The sequence below is a fragment of the Synchiropus splendidus genome, chromosome 8 (genome assembly GCF_027744825.2).
Source record: "Synchiropus splendidus isolate RoL2022-P1 chromosome 8, RoL_Sspl_1.0, whole genome shotgun sequence".
In the NCBI taxonomy this organism is placed as follows: Eukaryota; Metazoa; Chordata; class Actinopteri; order Syngnathiformes; family Callionymidae; genus Synchiropus; species Synchiropus splendidus.
Window position 1 is genome coordinate 20,263,884 of NC_071341.1, and position 13,685 is coordinate 20,277,568.

At 42.7% G+C, this 13,685-nt stretch overlaps 1 protein-coding gene across 4 annotated transcripts in view; it reads right to left on the reverse strand.

Annotated features, from left to right (window-relative positions):
* The window catches only part of lrfn1 (leucine rich repeat and fibronectin type III domain containing 1), a 200,294-nt gene that overhangs the window by 161,270 nt on the left and 25,339 nt on the right, over positions 1 to 13,685 (reverse strand). The window lies entirely within an intron of this gene.

Sequence of the window (13,685 nt, forward strand, 5' to 3'; positions counted from 1 at the left end):
TGACGGCAGTAACCTGCTCACGACGGGGTGATTCAGTGTCAATCACCGCAGCTCCGCTTATAATCATTTCAAGCGCTGACTGGATGCAGTAATGGTTTTTTCGTGGACGGATGACAGCTCAGCCCTTCATGAGTTGTACCACTCCCTGTGACTGAAGGTTGAAGGGGAAGTCTTTCCGGCAACAGCTGGCGTGTCTCCGAGTGAGAGCAGGACTGAAGATATCAAGAATTCGCCTGTGCTGAAAAACACGCGGTCAATAGTTGGTGTACATGACTTACCGCGCTAAGCTGGCTTATGCTATAGCTCATAGCACTTCTAAGCTTCTTAAAGGGTAAAGCCCAAACTGAGCTAATTATTCATGGACGCTCTCCATCTGACTGCGCAGAGCCAGGGACGAGAAGGAGAATCACCGACGGGTACAGTGCTACACGGAGGCTGCTAATGACCAACTTGAAAAGGAGTCACTGTCCTGTCTTGCCGCGCCACCGGTGCACCCTTCTTTTCTCTCATTGCCTGTCCACACAGAGAAGTTCCACTTGCTTCTGCTTTCTTTGTCTTCCAGCAGTCTGGCGATGCTGAACCGCAAAGCCGCTGTGATCTTGTTATATTAAATTAAGCGCGCACAGTCAGCATTTGGCTGTGATTTCTTTGTGTTTCCCGACTAGTTCAAGGCCAGCTTTTGTCCCGCGCGCTAAAAGAGACTCATTCTGTTAATGGTTTTTCATCTCTGATATGGCTCTCCCATGTGGCTTTGTCGTTTCCATTCTTCAAAGTCAAAGTGTTCTCTGGCTCGTCTGGCTGCTCCGTCATCAGCGCGGGGAACCGAACAGATGAGAAGGGAAATATGGCGTTTGTCGAGCTGGGGCCTGTTATTTTTTACTTCATGATTGATTTGGATTCGCTTAAACCACCAGTCAAAACGATCAGCCTGTGATTTGTCATGATTAACAACAGGCTGTTTAAGTTTTTGGTTCTAGAATCTGGTCTTACAGCGGCAGAACGCAATGCTGCTTATTAGGCGCCGCGTGGGAAATTACCGAAATTATAGCTATTATTCACTCTCGCGCTTGTGCAGGCCTTGCTCCGTTACTGAAGGGAGCAACAGAGAGCGGCGCATCCTCCATGAAGTCGTAGTGTAACATGCGTTTCCATTGTGCGTTTCCGTTGTGCTCGGAACTCTGGGTTGTCCATGTCGGAAACTTGTTGAATTCTCAGCTACGCTTCCCCAGGAATCAATAGGACGGCGCTATAAAGCAGTGAAACTAATTCGTAAACGTTGCTTTCTTGTTAACTGAACTAGGCTGTGACATCATTCCCAGCGCCCACTTCCCTTTTCTGAGGTTCCGCAGCGTGGGACACCTGGCATTAAACCAACAAAAACAGGAAAAGTAGACACTCAAATTGAGATTTTTCGTCATGTATTGTTACAAACAGCAGACGGGAAATGTTTGTGTTCGCATTGTGCATGTGGACCAAGTCAGCTTTGTTTGCTTTTGCTTTAAAATAAAACAACAAACTCTTAAAATCTTTACAGTGTGGCCCAGCTCACTGTGTAGCCCTGGCAAATGGCTACAAGCCAACAGATATCTGGCCATTTGAAAAGCTGTTGGTTCAGTTATCAGTTATGAGGCTGGTATGAAAAGTAGTACGGTTCATTTTAAACATTTTCTTTTTAAGTACCGCCTCCTCCACCGTTTCTCTCAAGAGCTACCTGACGCTAATGACCTTTCCTGCAAACAACTGACAGCTGTAAAACAGATCTCTCCAGAAACACCAAGCACTGCGTCTTACAGTAAGTATTCCCTTGTAATTACCCCTGTAATTGTGTTTTGAATATTTACGAGTGTTCATTTAGGCCAATTAAAATAATGACTTGAAGTGCACACTGTTCCATTCTTCATTGCGTTCAAACTCAAAATTCAGGTCAAACAAATGTGTTGGCTGGCGCAGATTCTCATTACGTGAAACTGCAAGCAAAGCCACTTTTTACCACCCGTCACACTTGCGTTGGAGTAATCTGCGTAGTTTCCGAAAACTAATTTGCCAGCGACGATTGGATCGCCACTGAGAGTCAATGTTGCTTAAAGTGGATGGAATTGTCAAATAAATTAGGGCTTTTATTCAAGATGATTTCTGACAACAAGGATCTCCGAAGAAACGCCGGCAGAAATACCAATCGTCTTCCACACTGCTAATGGCATAACAAAAGGGAAAGGCGGTACCAAGAGAGCAAAACACAAAAACCACATTAGGAAGCAAAGGAGCATGACTTATTGAAACAGGCCACAGCTAGAATTATATCAAGCAAAAATATATGTAAATGGGATGCAAAAAGGAAACATTAAAAATCAGTTCAGGCTGGTGTGTTGCATGAAGAGATGGAGAAGATGGATAACACGCAAGGATGCTGTCACCTGCTGATAATGATGGACGAACAGATGTAAGTTATGAATGAGTTATCGGCGAGAAGTGGAGGGAAAAAAAAAACACGCCATTAGATCTACATTTATCTAAAGTTCCGGTCATCCATCACTTTCCGCGTGGCGCCGAGTGTTTCTTCCATGAAACATAAGCAGCAAAGTCATGTTCTTCCGAATGGCTGGGAAACACCTGGATGCTTTGCTGGTAAGACTCTCATCTCTGACTTCTTTTACAGCATCTTACTGCACATTCAGGCCTTGTCTAGAAGACAGTTATATTTTATGCTCAGCCTTTTTCCTTGCTGTTCTCAAAAAAATACAGATGAAAATGTAGTGCACATTCCAGGCCTGTAGGGGGCGTCGCAATAGTCTTGGTGAAAAGGGAGTGGGAGGCAGTTTGGACCCATTTACAGACGACATCAGCAAATAATATTGCAGCGCTAAATATGTCCGGCAGATGTGCGGTCTGGTGGCAGAACTGGTGTTCAAACCCTGGTCTACAGTTTTCAGTATACATTTACCGATGTTTTTCTATTGCAGTTGTAGGTAGCTAACTGGTGTCGCTTGACTAACAACTGCACAAAATGTGCTTGTGTCCATTCATATGTCAACTGTTTATAAACTCGGAAGAGGTCAACATATACTACCGCAAACCAACAACATGAACATGGTGAGTAACATTAAACATTCGGGAGGTGAGTGCGGATGACTATTAGGGCCGGGGCTACAACATCATTCTTAGTTGTGGTTAGGTTGTACAGACTCAAAAGCCACTCTGGTTTGAAAAGCTGTGACTGAAGATGCCATTTTAGGCGACAGAACCTTGTGGGTAGCCCTTATTTACAGCTGGAAATGTCGTATCTTTATCTCAGAGACCACATTGAGATTCGATCAGTGCGGTCAGTCTCCTTCCTGCTCAACAAAACAGGTCACCCAGCCCTCTCCCCATCTGACACCTCATGTCTCCTGACTTTTGCTGTAATTATAACACCAGGATTGACTCATTTGAAAAGTTAGGTGTCCATCCTTAAAGCCATCACTGCCTTCACTCTGACACCATGTTTATTCAGGAACTAAATCAAGTCAAACCATTGATAAATCTCTGCTCTTTCTGCTGAAGAATGACTCATACAGCAGTGAACCGAGTGCTGCGACACACATACACTTGAGTTCTGGTCTGGTTTTGACTGGTTAAGACACACAAAAAAACAAAAAAACCTCCCCTCTCCAACTGTCCACTGCATGACACCATATAAATCTCTGAGTCGATCTACCTATGGTGCAACATAAAAGCCAGGGCCTCCAGTTTGGAGTTTTGTCTTTCATGAATCATAACACAAAAATGACAGTGTGTATACATCTAACACCTAACCTTAACTCAGTGGTGCATAGAATGTGGCGATCACAGTCAACCACCTCCTGTAGGAGGCAGAGACGGAGCCCCATATCACTGGAGGATACGTGCAACTGAAATACGCCCATTCAATGGTCTGTTATCAGGTGAAATCTAGCACGTCCAATATGGAATACACATTGCTCACCTTGAGTCCTTTTATTTTTTTATTCATGGCAAAGCTGTGATATGATTTTTGAACCGGCGCGAAATGGGTGATCATTGCTCCCACAAGTATACGTTGAATTATTCGACTGGTTTCTCATTATATTGCCGGATCCATCAGCCTCAAGGTAAATTTTATTTATTTTTAAAGAGGACAGACGGTGTTGCATGTCAACTTGGTTCAGGCCTGATGATGGCAGGTGAACTAGAACATATAAACACAGTCTACATTGGACAAACTGAATTATTATTTCAACAAAGCATGTTTCACGACACATGTGAGACTCATAATTTTTTTTTGTGTGTGTGGCTGGTTGTCTTTGTTTAAAGCTAAATGTTGCTGTTTAATGTTAAAATCTCTCCATAAATGATGTCTAATATCAACATATCTCTTCAGAAACAAAGATAGTTTTGTTAGACTTTGTCTTTCTTTACTTTAGACCAGCTATCATTAAATTTCACGTCTCCTGCTTCAGTTTTCTGATTTTTTTTTTTTACAGTACACCACTATAGTTGGTGGGTCAAACCCTGGGTGTGGGGTCCAAATCCACCCCGCCAAATCATGTGACCTATAAGGACTTTATATACAGAAGAAAAAGTGTAAAAGGTGATGTATTCAGCCATGAACCAGAGATGTTTCGAGCCACTATATCAGCCTTCAAGTACAAATTCATGAAAGCGCATCCATTTGAAGAGCAACTGTGAGCGACTGTCCAAATACATGAAATAGAATCAGTTCACGACAACATGAAACTGTTCGGCCCCCAGCATGACTGAGAAACCTGTCCTCTTTCAACAGCCAACTACTCTATATACCACTCTCCACTCAAAAACCCGGAGATTTGACAACCTTTTCTATGAAATCTGCCACCATTTTTGAACCAGCCACTGAGCTCTGAAAATGCTGACACTGTTTCATGAAGCCTCATCACGAACAAAACCCACTGCTATGGAAACACCGCCCACTAGTGGCAACACCTTTTTGGTTTCTACAGCGCTGACATTTTGCGCCCACATCCTTGTCAGCCTTGGTATGTGCATCCAAGTTTGTTTGGTTTTTTTTGTCTAAACCTTCCCTACTGCAGCCAAATCCAATCATTATCTTATTTACTTCGGTTGTCTGCAAACTGTGTCTAATTATGTCCATCTCTGTCACTTCAAATGAAAATCTTCCGCGCTGCCACTTTCCCTAATGAGAACGATGATCTAACCGCTCCGATCCCTGCAGGGGTCGCATTTCCGTGCGTCCGTGTTCCTGTGAATGAAATACATGGCTGAAGGAAGAAAGACAAAACGGAGCGTCAGGAAATCATAAAATCCGCAACAACAGCTGTGAATGTGACGATTCATGTTTTGACTGATGGTTCGCTGCCAAAGATACAAAACCTGACTCCCATGAAAATTGTATGATCCCATGTCAGAGTCTGTTCATCACCGTGGCAGATTTGTGGGACCTGCTTTGGTGTCATACAAACGGATCTGGATTTCCTCCAGATGGTTTTTGCTCATGAATCTAGGCTCCACTTTCAAAAACGCGGTGGATAATTTAGCTGGGAAACCGGAGAGAAGGCTTTCATAAACACTTGCAACTGATTATTTACACGGATCCCAGTGTGAAGACCAAAGCCAAGGAGATAGACAGATTGTGTTTTCCGACCCACAAGAAATTGACCTGAATTTCAGATCGGACCGGTTTGTGACCACAAAATACATACAGGACTCCTGGGTGTGTTTAGGTTTTATACTTGTAAATTGTTTTGGGTGGCTGCTTTTGTTCCCTTATCCAAGACAACATAACTTTTCAATGGCTGGAAGCGATTCAACAAGTTCTAAAATTTAAAAAGGCATTATCAAATTCGTGACATGGTCCATAGATCCTCATCCGTTTATCTGATGATAGCTTCAGAAGGCCATGCCAAACCCCCTTCTCCCTTCGTCCACCAGCTCCAACTGGGGGATACCAAGATATAATCCCACCACCTGGTCCTGGGTCCACCCTTCGGTCTCGAGCCAGCTGGTGGGGCCTGAAACACCACCAAAGGGAGGCGTCCTGAGGGCGTCCTCATGAGATGCCAGAACCACCTCAACTGATTCCTCTCAACACGGAGAAGCAGCAGCTCTTCTCACAGATTCAGACAAAACAAAAAAAGCATCATAACAGAAATTATTGAATTAAAAAAAAATAAATAAATAAATTAATTAACAAAAATCCAATAATAATAATAATAACAATAAATAACCTTCTTTGTAAAATAAAATTATTTTCCAAGTTGCTTTTTAACTCAATGAACGACTATCTGCAAGTGACTTTTGTGTTTATCGTTGACGTGGAAGTTAGCCTTTCACGGTGCATGTTCATAGATGGGCGTTTCATTCGAATGTTACCCCTCCATGTTGCATTCAAGGATGGGATTAGGATGTGGGGAGAGAGGTCTACGTCTCATTGGATTTTACTTGGTATACATAGCACCTTGCACTTCACTGACGGTGACAACAAGTATGCACCCTCAGTGAAGCCCATGATCATATGAGTTGATTCATAGAACCAAGTGATGTGAAATAGAATTGGAAGAGAGAAACCTTAATCTAACCCTAATCCCAAACACAGTCTTTCTTCGACTTCGAAATGTGCAACACAGACGTCACTTGGATGCCAAAGTCGACTTGCGAATGGTCGGTATTTGATGCCTTAGGAGTGAGAGTGTGTTGCAATGAACACTGTCCGGCCTTAGATTCAAACTCAGTTTCTAACATGGCTCCCTTCCTCTCACTCCTCTCAGCCACAACTATGTGCGGTTAGCAGGTGTTTCCAGTCACTGCAGCAATGGTTCAGAAGCTCTTGTACACGTGTGGGTGAATTTACCCCGTGTTTGGATGGTCCTACCAAACACGAAAAACCTTCACGGAGCGACGTCTGCGACGGCAAATTTTCCCTTTCAGAAACTTATAATCAGATTTCACTTATGTGGAAGTTGACAAACTTGACTTTAGAACAGATGTTCTCACCATTTATATCACATCAAACACCTTCAATGAGACATCTGCTGATGGTTTTATAACCTGCAATATCTCTGTCAACCAAGTGAAATAAGCGCACATGATGAACAAAACACAGTGACCTTGACTGCTACAGCTCATCACTCAAACGCTAACAGTGTTCATGTCAAAGCTATCATCCGCAGCACGGCGCTCACCAAAACAATGTGCAGACAGATGTTGGGGAGACGAACAGACCGGCCCTCAACACAAACATAGTCGTGCTGCCTCTGGCTCGGCGGTCAGTTAACAGTTAACAGAAGTTTCCTCGCTTTCCATTCGACGAGGACTCACGGCTTCAAACAGTAGTTTGTGCGATCAAAGATCTGTTCCTCTGTTTTATGGGACAAAAATACAGAGGGATGGAGCAGATGAGGATAAGACAGATGTGTTACAAAGTGTCACTGCAGGATACAAAAGCAAAACATCACAATGCTGAATAGTTTCCTCCAGCTGAGCCGCCAGGATGCCAAAAACACCCCATTGGTTTGAGGAATGTTTTCTGTGTCGGCATCGCATCAAATGATGCTGATGTGTGTGATCACAGGCCTCCCAAAAAAGAGAAGGGAAAAAAAAAAAGCCATTGAAGCGCAATGCCATGCGATCACATCGAACCTATCAACAGCCTGAGCGGTGATCTCAGGACAGACTGATGGCTCAATCTCTCAACACTATTCCAACAGAACAGCGTTTATAGCTTCTTCTTTTTTTCTCCCCAAAGGCACCAAAGTGGAGAAGAAAATATCTATTTCACTTATTTCAGAAAAACCAAAGTGCACTCGAGAGTATGTCTGTCGGCAGAGCTTTTATTTTGAGATTTAAAATACAGCCAACGGTGAGGGACACGACTTTCAAGAAAAAAAAGGCTGGCAGTTTTATTTGTTGTGATAGCAGGATAATTACACGCTAAACACGCTGGCAATCGATTTTACCGCTGAGGATGGAATTATGTGAATGGCCAAATTCAATTCACTTCCAATCTTAATGTGGCCCACGGGCCTTGTGATGTTTCTGAAAAATCTGGCACCATTTATCGAATTATTTTATTTTAAAATACCGTCTTTGTTTTAAGAATATAAACAACAGTAAAAATTAAATTAAATAAAAAAAAACATGTCGATGTGTTTTTGCTGTGTATTTTCTATGTATATATAAAATACTTTGTTTTCGGAAATATAAACAACAGTAAAAATCATATTTAAAAAAAAAAACATTTAAAAAACATACATATCGATGTGTTTTTGCTGTGTGTGTGTGTGTATATATATATATATATATATATATATATATATATATATATATATATATATATATATATATATAGAGAGAGAGAGAGAGAGAGAGAGAGAGAGCAATGAATTTTTTACTGTATTTTTTTTTTATATTTGTAGTTAACATTAATTACATGGTTATAAAATCCCTATCCTTATCTCCCGTAGAAGATCAGGAAGCAGGCGGCGGTAGTGACATGAGCGGAGATGAAAAGGGGGACTGTCTTTTTTTCCAGCCCACAGCTGTCACCGTGTTAAACATTTTGGCCACATTGAGCTTGACCACCCTGCTCTAACCCACTGACTGCTGCCCTGTTCAGTAGCTGGTGTTGAGTTGTACTCGGAGGAAAATGAACAAATAAATAAGATCTTTCCTTTATGAATCACGAGTCAAAACATTCGATTTCGACAGCCCTAATGAAGCTACTGAGAATAACGTCTTCCACTGTGTATTGACTCATTGCACATCCCTGTTTTATGACTGCTTGGCCGATCCATGTCAAACGTAAATTCCAATGAGTCAGCTGCCAACAATCCTGCCAGCTCAGCCGTCTGATAATAACATTACTGACATGCCGACATTCAAAGGCGTCTGCAGCAGTGAAGACAAGGAGATCATTAATTCAGTGACTGATCCCGACACTTGTGGCCGTGACGCAACCCCTAATCCAGGTGCGGGATTTGAGTCAGATTGACATGCCGCGTAAAGATTTTTTTACTCAATTACACATCGAACTAAGAACCCCGGTTTAAGATAGTGTTTAAAAAGGCCTTTGTTGTGTTATTACAGTGGAGTCAAAACACAATGCTGAATGGCTTATCACAGTCTCACCATCGACATCTCCTCCCCAGCCACAAATCAAAGTCGCATCTATCTGCTATTGCAGCGCTAATGCAGCTCGTGTTTTCTATTAACACGTTATCTCTTTTTATTCCTGGGGAAGTACAACTACAGAAGAGCAACATACTGCAGTCCATGAATGAGCAACGTCGCCGGATTTTTCTTCAAGTGACAGACGCCAAGGGGTTTAACTTTTTGGCAACTCGAGCATTTAAATCAAGAGGCCGAAGCGACGATGACTCACTGAACATCAGTTACAATCATATCACAAGCGCATTTGGGTCAAACATCGAGCGATAAGGAACCAAGGGGTTGGCGACTTTGCGGCAAAATTCTAAATGAAGAGAATGAATTTGGAGTCAACTTGCCCCTGAACATGTTGGATCGGATTTTCTTTCAGTTAATCCAGCAGTCGCATGTGTTCCTAGTCAGGGCATTAGAACCAGAAATCGCAGCGATGCCCTTCCAAGAAGTAGAATCATCAGAGTGCATTTTGGTGGCCGTCCTTCAAAAGCTGCCGAAATAGAATTATGTCGGCCGCGACATAGCAGCTAAGGCCTTGGAAGGAGTGAATGAAATCGTGCTTAACTTGGAAGCTTCCTTCGAAACATCCTTTTTGACACCATTTTTCACCATCAAAACGCAAATACAATTCATGTCTAACTTTAAGATCAAAGGACAGCTCACCGCATGACTCCAAGATTCAATTTTCGATCCCCTCACAACATGGACTCTGTTAAAAAATGTGGCCCCTCAAGTGATTCACTTCCACACTCCTGCATTCGGCATCTGTGTCACTATCAATCTGTCCATGTTCTGACACAGCAGGTAATGATACTGTAACAGTGCTGCACCAATGGAATGGCTGGCAGAGAGTTCCAGCCGTGTTGGATTGACATGGAAATGAAACGCACACATTTGCCGCTACATTACATGATGGACTGGATAATATTTACTTGCAGGGTTGTGAAAAGTATGAGGCTAAAAACTGGATATGTTGAGTTATTCAACATACGTTTGGTTTTTATCAAGTGTAAATTATACGACAAAGTAGTTCAGGAATAAATCCCTTCTTTACCGCTCAATATGAGAGTCAAATTTGACTGACAGTAGCTCGCTAATGAGTCGATGGAGTCATTACTGCATCGGCATGCCAGCCTCAGCATTCTTAGAGTTCTCCACCCAGAAAACAAACTAGGCCATCATGTTTCTTTTTTTTTTTTTTTTTTTTTTTACAAGAACTCTTGGGTCTTGTTCTAGTTTTTTGCCTAACCTGTGTGTAACCATTTCCCAAGCCCCATAAGACTGGATGGTTAGTGTGTCAGTGCATCGGGTCTGTGCAGCGATGCATTCACACGCTCCTCGAAAGGTCAGGTTTTATGGATGGATGTGTAGCTCAACTTGGATTTAACAATAAGCTCTGATGTTCCCGTCGAGTCAGCACTCAGAGGAGGAGATACGATTACGATGAAATGGTTTGACTTATTGTCTGCGCCTGAAGAAAGTGCTCGACGCCTTGACCAAAATTGCTCCCCACCGTTACGAAGTTACCCATCATTTTGCAACAGCGTCACCAGAGACTTACTGGAAATATTGAAACATCATGAGCGCATCTTCCGTTAGGAGACACATCATATACGGTATATCTATCATCATATGATGGGATTTTTATTTCGCACGACATACGATAAGCAGGTGGATGAGACCCAACATACACTACGATGTTCAGTACATTGGCTGCTCAGTGGCTACGCTAAGTAGTATCAAGTCACAGGGTTCTCCCCAACACTTTAGCAGCAACTGGTCCTACTACGCTAAGTGTCATGCCAAGTGTGACTCGCAACCCACACCGCTACTTGAAGTCAATCGAGGCGTTCACCTAATTCACCCCCAAGCACCCCGTATCAGCCGCAGTGGACAAATCCCCCACGGTGCGAAAAAAAATTCAGGGGAGTCGGAGCTACCATAACTGCAGTTACATTAAAAGTATTATACTAAGTACATTCATTTTTGCTTCGACTTAGAAATATGTTCACCCAAACAACGTGCATTCTTACATTCCAAAGAAGTGCAAAAAATAAAAAGAATATTTTTAAGTTCCTTGGAACATTTTATAAATGGTGAAGCTTCTCTCCCACCGTGTTCAACATTTGCATTGAATTCCATACTCAGGGTCGGTGACACATTTTCTCTTTGGTAAGTTAACATTTTATTCCCTCTACCCTGTGAATTCAAAGGCCAAAGGTATTTCAGGTTGTTCCTTTTTTCATTGGTTGAAAAGATCTAAATGATGAATAAATAATGACAAACTGCCCCTCTTTGTTATTCATCACATCTACCCGAACGTCTCTGGAAGCTCCACGTCCCCACGACCGCCACCTTGACATCACCTTGATCTCTATGGAATCATAAAAGGCGACATGTCACTCAGATGATGTTTTATGGACAGCTCAATTCCTCTATAAATATACGATTCTGGGCTTTATTGTGGAAAAGTCGGTCCAGAGTGTCCTCGTATTCAGAGGGCAATTTCTCAGCAATGAATGGTAAGATTGAACTGCCTGCACATAGAGCGAAGCACTGCAGTAGAGCTCACTCGTGCTCTCGTACTGTATGGACCTATGATTTTATCTTAGAAACCAGGAAATATTTCAAGTGATTTACGCAGACTTTAATACAAAAATATTAATTTCAATATGGAGCCATCAAGATTCCTCTTCCTGTGTAAAGGAATGTGACCTTTCCCATTTCTATATAGCACAGAGTGTAGCTTCAGAATTTATATGTCCTTCCAGAGTAAGGGACGTAACCATATGTTTGGACTCAAGCGCCCTGTAACACGATTGACTTAAAGTCTCAGTTGCTCGCAAATGTGAGCGCAAACAGGTGGACCTTGTCCCTGACTGGTCCAGCAGAAACTCAACTGGGGAGGTAATATTTTGCCCCAGGCAACTTGCCACAAGATGGAGCAAATGGGGTGGACAATACTCAGCATGTAAATAACTTGACTTACAGGATTAGAAAAGAAAGAAAAGTCAACAAAACGCATCATGTTTTTAGCACCATAATTGAGCATTAGACAGATCATTGTGACTGAGACTATCACAGACATACTGTCCCCAGTTGGCGGGATTGAGTGCTGAAAAATGGTATACACGACTGACCTGTAATGTGAAAGCCCCCCATCCCTCACTAGTACCGTATTGGACTCCCTCCAGAACTCCCTCAGTAACACCATACTGACAACGTCACATGATTGTTGCAGCGTTGTGGGCACCACATGACGCCGATCTCCTCTTCAGTCACGTCCCAAAAGTGCTCTCATGGATTGTGAGGCAGGATTTGTGACAGCGGATATCGCCATTAGAGTGGTCAGAAAGGCATGGACACGGCCACCGACGGTACTCAAACAACACTCACAGGTACCCAAAGTACACCAAGAAAGTATCTATTCCCACTGGCCCGAACCATCGAGACACCAATTCTGACTAACAATGAGACTGGGCCATGATTTCCCCATCCTCTACTGTCCAATTTTTGGGGTACAAGAGTTCACAGATGCAGTTCTGCGTATGAGTTGCTGTTGCCTTTCCAACCTCTTGAAGCAGCTTGTCCACTCTCCAGTGACCTCTCACATGAAGACAGCCGTTCCATCCACACACTAGATACTTTCTCTTTCCGGACTATTCTCCGTAAAGCCCAGTTGAGCAGCCAAGTAAGACGGCGGATTATAGCGTAGGCATGGCTCAGAGACCTCTAAGTGCACCCTTATTTTTTCCCCTTCTCCTGTTGGACTTTTGAACCTCACTAAAGGAGTCTATTTGAAAACGCTTCAAGCTAAAAATACAAAATCATCTCTTTGAATTGCATGGATGTGTGGCTCTTCGCCGCACCATTAGATTCCCGAGAGAAAATGTCCCGACCCGAACAGCTTCCTATGGAATTTAACATTTGTTATTGTCAGCACGTCAATGATTGATGCCGCTTCAGATGATATGCCAGGGAGCGCTCAAGCATCCATCCATCCATCCGGATATCCATGACACGGTTATAAACATCCGCCAAGACCACCCTGACATTTTAGTTTTGATGCATCAAGTCTCTTCACAGGCAAAGTAGTTTGTCAGTTGAAGCCTATGATCAGAAATCAATCTCTGTTTAACACAATTTCAAAATGGCCGAGGAGATGTGGTTCATCACAAAAACACTCTGATACTAAAGTACCGCATTGAAAATAAAGAATATATTTATCACACAAGGTAGAGAGAGGATGACTGAGACTATAGTTTATGACTCATTTTAACGTCATGTTGATGGAAAAAAAGAGTGTTAGTATTAATCCAGCAGTACGGATCAGACAGTCAAGTGCGCACAAAAAAAGAATAAAATAATAATTTAAAAAAGTGCCCACACAGCTCTTTGCCAAACTATATATTTAAAAAAATCCTGACCTACAGATCTCTGACGTAATTTTCACGACGTCTGGCAGTCTCTTATTGACTGCGTCGAGCCAGACATCACCGGTTGGTGCGTCTCTCTGTCTGAAGTTTGCTCTGCTC